Genomic DNA, 6,405 nt, shown 5'->3' on the forward strand with positions numbered 1-6,405 from the left:
CTAGAGCATTTTTACAACATTATACATAGGTGCTGAATACATAAAAAGCGACTGTTCAGCGACAGACAAGTCGCATCGGCTGAAAGTAGGCCAGAATGTCAGTCCATGTTGGAGCAGGTTTAGATACAGTCTAAAGCATAGATCTCAAAGTCTGTGCACAGAATTTAGCAAGGGCCTCGCACCTTCTGATGCATCAGGTAGGTGCACAATAGCATAGCCTAACCCTCTGTACTTTGGTCTATATTGATGCGGGACATAGACAGCCAGCTGATGACCAATCCATTAGTGCAATGGATGGCTGGAAGCATTTGTCTTTGCCTTTGCAATACCACAGAAGCAATGCATGGTCAATGTACAGCAATGACACACCTGTGTGAACAGCCAGGAGACCCCCCCCCCCCCCCCATGTTATGTTACATAGTTACATAGTTAGTACGGTCGAAAAAAGACATATGTCCATCACGTTCAACCAGGGAATTAAGGGGTAGGGGTGTGGCGCGATATTGGGGAAGGGATGAGATTTTATATTTCTTCATAAGCATTAATCTTATTTTGTCAATTAGGAACATTCAGCACCCACCCGCTATCAAGGCAGCTGCCTATCATGTCATGCCCTACCTGCACAGGTGTGCTGGCTACTCAAATGATCCAATTAAGGAGGCCATTTAGTCAGCAGCAGCAGAAGTCCTGTGCCTGGACGCTCCAACAGGGGCCAGACACAAGCAGAAGCAGCAGAAGCAGCAGCAGCACCACCTTTTGTTTTTTGGCTGCAGCAGCAGCAAGGCCCACAGGGCTGGCTAGCTGGCTAGCCAGCAAGCAGGTAGCAATGAAAGTAGGAATCTTTCTTTTTAACCCTGTAAGGGGGTGGTGCACTGTACCCGAAGATACTGCCATATCGGGTCAATGCATAGGGCGACGGAAGCAAGCTTCGAAATCGGCCCCCGTTCTCAAAAATCCATTTAATATATGGTCCCCAGATAGGGGACGTATCAGATATTAAACTGATAAGAACAGATACTACACTTGATCTTAGCCAAAAGGCCGAGAAGCGATAACCGTGAAAGGGGCGGGCCCAACAAGGTCCCCTTCATGGGCACTATCACTGCTTGCTGTCAGGGAGGCTGCCAGACAATTTTCCATGCACACTCTGGGCTGGGGGGCAGTCAACCACCAGTACACACAGCAGAACCTAAACCCATACCATTATTGCTAAGCAGCAAGACAGGGGCCCATTGCACTCCCACGGGGCCTTTTTAAATGCAATCCATAACCCGGATTTGCCAGGAACCCTTCTTACTCCTCCTACTTGCATGTGACACTGGGCTTAGGATCTGCATAGGAAACACACACACAAGCACACACCTACCTTTGTTGCCTGCAGATGCCTCCTTGGCTGTCCCCAAACGGTATCAAACCAACACCCACGGGAAGCTGTAAGCATAGAGGACATGCCTGCACCCCATTGGACTTACCTGTGTGGGTTAAATCCGGGTTATTTGACAACCTATGGCGGTGATGGTTCTGCTCAGGCAGAGCAGTGCTGATGCTCCTCATAAAGCTGTCGCTGCTGTGAAGGTTCTAGGTGACATCACAAATCCCTTTGGTTACATACACAACAAAGCTGGGTTGTTGTTGTTTACACTCTGCAAGGCCTGTGGAAGTGAGTGACATCATAGCACTGTAGTTCTGAGGGTTCAAGATGGATGCAACAATCTCCTGTTGCTTCTATGAAGGCCGTAATAGACGACATCACCAAACAGCTCCATAGTCACATACACAGCAAAGGAGAGATGTTGTTTACACCTAGTGATGTCAGTGGTATTGAGTGACATCACAGCACAGTGCTAAGGCTCCTGGGCCTGGACACAGCAGCGGCTGCAATATCTCAACGGAGAATACGTTTATATCTATGTGTGTGTGTGCGCATATATATATATATATATATATATATATATATATATATATATATATTTCTCCGCCGAAATCACTTTTAAACCCATTTCCACCTTTTTTTCCCTTCTCTTCCTCTTACTTTTTTTTCACGTTTTTTTACGTTTTTCTCCTTTTCGCCTCTTTTCTGGGCGTATTATTCTTCTTTTTCTTCTTTTTTTTCGTCTAATGCATACCCCATCAGTGCAGCAATGCTTATTCAATACCGCCAGCAGATGGAGACACTGGGGGATAATTTTCTAAGGATTTATACTGATTTTTCCTGTCTGAATTTGTCGCACAGAAAGTTGCAGGCCAAATATGTGTGACATTTCTGCGACTTTAGCTTCTAGAGCATTTTTACAACATTATACATAGGTGCTGAATACATAAAAAGCGACTGTTCAGCGACAGACAAGTCGCATCGGCTGAAAGTAGGCCAGAATGTCAGTCCATGTTGGAGCAGGTTTAGATACAATCTAAAGCATAGATCTCAAAGTCTGTGCACAGAATTTAGCAAGGGCCTCGCACCTTCTGATGCATCAGGTAGGTGCACAATAGCATAGCCTAACCCTCTGTACTTTGGTCTATATTGATGCGGGACATAGACAGCCAGCTGATGACCAATCCATTAGTGCAATGGATGGCTGGAAGCATTTGTCTTTGCCTTTGCAATACCACAGAAGCAATGCATGGTCAATGTACAGCAATGACACACCTGTGTGAACAGCCAGGAGACCCCCCCCCCCCCCCCCCCCATGTTATGTTACATAGTTACATAGTTAGTACGGTCGAAAAAAGACATATGTCCATCACGTTCAACCAGGGAATTAAGGGGTAGGGGTGTGGCGCGATATTGGGGAAGGGATGAGATTTTATATTTCTTCATAAGCATTAATCTTATTTTGTCAATTAGGAACATTCAGCACCCACCCGCTATCAAGGCAGCTGCCTATCATGTCATGCCCTACCTGCACAGGTGTGCTGGCTACTCAAATGATCCAATTAAGGAGGCCATTTAGTCAGCAGCAGCAGAAGTCCTGTGCCTGGACGCTCCAACAGGGGCCAGACACAAGCAGAAGCAGAAGCAGCAGAAGCACCACCTTTTGTTTTTTGGCTGCAGCAGCAGCAAGGCCCACAGGGCTGGCTAGCTGGCTAGCCAGCAAGCAGGTAGCAATGAAAGTAGGAATCTTTCTTTTTAACCCTGTAAGGGGGTGGTGCACTGTACCCGAAGATACTGCCATATCGGGTCAATGCATAGGGCGACGGAAGCAAGCTTCGAAATCGGCCCCCGTTCTCAAAAATCCATTTAATATATGGTCCCCAGATAGGGGACGTATCAGATATTAAACTGATAAGAACAGATACTACACTTGATCTTAGCCAAAAGGCCGAGAAGCGATAACCGTGAAAGGGGCGGGCCCAACAAGGTCCCCTTCATGGGCACTATCACTGCTTGCTGTCAGGGAGGCTGCCAGACAATTTTCCATGCACACTCTGGGCTGGGGGGCAGTCAACCACCAGTACACACAGCAGAACCTAAACCCATACCATTATTGCTAAGCAGCAAGACAGGGGCCCATTGCACTCCCACGGGGCCTTTTTAAATGCAATCCATAACCCGGATTTGCCAGGAACCCTTCTTACTCCTCCTACTTGCATGTGACACTGGGCTTAGGATCTGCATAGGAAACACACACACAAGCACACACCTACCTTTGTTGCCTGCAGATGCCTCCTTGGCTGTCCCCAAACGGTATCAAACCAACACCCACGGGAAGCTGTAAGCATAGAGGACATGCCTGCACCCCATTGGACTTACCTGTGTGGGTTAAATCCGGGTTATTTGACAACCTATGGCGGTGATGGTTCTGCTCAGGCAGAGCAGTGCTGATGCTCCTCATAAAGCTGTCGCTGCTGTGAAGGTTCTAGGTGACATCACAAATCCCTTTGGTTACATACACAACAAAGCTGGGTTGTTGTTGTTTACACTCTGCAAGGCCTGTGGAAGTGAGTGACATCATAGCACTGTAGTTCTGAGGGTTCAAGATGGATGCAACAATCTCCTGTTGCTTCTATGAAGGCCGTAATAGACGACATCACCAAACAGCTCCATAGTCACATACACAGCAAAGGAGAGATGTTGTTTACACCTAGTGATGTCAGTGGTATTGAGTGACATCACAGCACAGTGCTAAGGCTCCTGGGCCTGGACACAGCAGCGGCTGCAATATCTCAACGGAGAATACGTTTATATCTATGTGTGTGTGTGCGCATATATATATATATATATATATATATATATATATATATATATATATATATTTCTCCGCCGAAATCACTTTTAAACCCATTTCCACCTTTTTTTCCCTTCTCTTCCTCTTACTTTTTTTTCACGTTTTTTTAAGTTTTTCTCCTTTTCGCCTCTTTTCTGGGCGTATTATTCTTCTTTTTCTTCTTTTTTTTCGTCTAATGCATACCCCATCAGTGCAGCAATGCTTATTCAATACCGCCAGCAGATGGAGACACTGGGGGATAATTTTCTAAGGATTTATACTGATTTTTCCTGTCTGAATTTGTCGCACAGAAAGTTGCAGGCCAAATATGTGTGACATTTCTGCGACTTTAGCTTCTAGAGCATTTTTACAACATTATACATAGGTGCTGAATACATAAAAAGCGACTGTTCAGCGACAGACAAGTCGCATCGGCTGAAAGTAGGCCAGAATGTCAGTCCATGTTGGAGCAGGTTTAGATACAGTCTAAAGCATAGATCTCAAAGTCTGTGCACAGAATTTAGCAAGGGCCTCGCACCTTCTGATGCATCAGGTAGGTGCACAATAGCATAGCCTAACCCTCTGTACTTTGGTCTATATTGATGCGGGACATAGACAGCCAGCTGATGACCAATCCATTAGTGCAATGGATGGCTGGAAGCATTTGTCTTTGCCTTTGCAATACCACAGAAGCAATGCATGGTCAATGTACAGCAATGACACACCTGTGTGAACAGCCAGGAGACCCCCCCCCCCCCCCCATGTTATGTTACATAGTTACATAGTTAGTACGGTCGAAAAAAGACATATGTCCATCACGTTCAACCAGGGAATTAAGGGTAGGGGTGTGGCGCGATATTGGGGAAGGGATGAGATTTTATATTTCTTCATAAGCATTAATCTTATTTTGTCAATTAGGAACATTCAGCACCCACCCGCTATCAAGGCAGCTGCCTATCATGTCATGCCCTACCTGCACAGGTGTGCTGGCTACTCAAATGATCCAATTAAGGAGGCCATTTAGTCAGCAGCAGCAGAAGTCCTGTGCCTGGACGCTCCAACAGGGGCCAGACACAAGCAGAAGCAGAAGCAGCAGAAGCAGCAGCAGCACCACCTTTTGTTTTTTGGCTGCAGCAGCAGCAGCAAGGCCCACAGGGCTGGCTAGCTGGCTAGCCAGCAAGCAGGTAGCAATGAAAGTAGGAATCTTTCTTTTTAAACCCTGTAAGGGGGTGGTGCACTGTACCCGAAGATACTGCCATATCGGGTCAATGCATAGGGCGACGGAAGCAAGCTTCGAAATCGGCCCCCGTTCTCAAAAATCCATTTAATATATGGTCCCCAGATAGGGGACGTATCAGATATTAAACTGATAAGAACAGATACTACACTTGATCTTAGCCAAAAGGCCGAGAAGCGATAACCGTGAAAGGGGCGGGCCCAACAAGGTCCCCTTCATGGGCACTATCACTGCTTGCTGTCAGGGAGGCTGCCAGACAATTTTCCATGCACACTCTGGGCTGGGGGGCAGTCAACCACCAGTACACACAGCAGAACCTAAACCCATACCATTATTGCTAAGCAGCAAGACAGGGGCCCATTGCACTCCCACGGGGCCTTTTTAAATGCAATCCATAACCCGGATTTGCCAGGAACCCTTCTTACTCCTCCTACTTGCATGTGACACTGGGCTTAGGATCTGCATAGGAAACACACACACAAGCACACACCTACCTTTGTTGCCTGCAGATGCCTCCTTGGCTGTCCCCAAACGGTATCAAACCAACACCCACGGGAAGCTGTAAGCATAGAGGACATGCCTGCACCCCATTGGACTTACCTGTGTGGGTTAAATCCGGGTTATTTGACAACCTATGGCGGTGATGGTTCTGCTCAGGCAGAGCAGTGCTGATGCTCCTCATAAAGCTGTCGCTGCTGTGAAGGTTCTAGGTGACATCACAAATCCCTTTGGTTACATACACAACAAAGCTGGGTTGTTGTTGTTTACACTCTGCAAGGCCTGTGGAAGTGAGTGACATCATAGCACTGTAGTTCTGAGGGTTCAAGATGGATGCAACAATCTCCTGTTGCTTCTATGAAGGCCGTAATAGACGACATCACCAAACAGCTCCATAGTCACATACACAGCAAAGGAGAGATGTTGTTTACACCTAGTGATGTCAGTGGTATTGAGTGACATCAC

The 6,405-nt window shown here is 46.7% G+C and overlaps 3 non-coding genes across 3 annotated transcripts; all 3 read right to left on the bottom strand.

Annotated features, from left to right (window-relative positions):
* Nucleotides 1–862: 862 nt before the first annotated feature.
* Nucleotides 863–1,053, bottom strand: LOC130311933 (U2 spliceosomal RNA). The gene has a single exon (XR_008860192.1). It is a non-coding gene; the product is annotated as a U2 spliceosomal RNA (small nuclear RNA).
* A 2,088-nt stretch (nucleotides 1,054–3,141) lies between these two features.
* LOC130311934 (U2 spliceosomal RNA) lies at nucleotides 3,142–3,332 on the bottom strand. The gene has a single exon (XR_008860195.1). It is a non-coding gene; the product is annotated as a U2 spliceosomal RNA (small nuclear RNA).
* Nucleotides 3,333–5,432: 2,100 nt separating this feature from the next.
* On the bottom strand, nucleotides 5,433–5,623 carry LOC130311935 (U2 spliceosomal RNA). The gene has a single exon (XR_008860196.1). It is a non-coding gene; the product is annotated as a U2 spliceosomal RNA (small nuclear RNA).
* Between the last annotated feature and the right edge of the window lie 782 nt (nucleotides 5,624–6,405).

This window comes from Hyla sarda, unplaced genomic scaffold (assembly GCF_029499605.1).
Source record: "Hyla sarda isolate aHylSar1 unplaced genomic scaffold, aHylSar1.hap1 scaffold_1695, whole genome shotgun sequence".
Lineage (NCBI taxonomy): Eukaryota > Metazoa > Chordata > Amphibia > Anura > Hylidae > Hyla > Hyla sarda.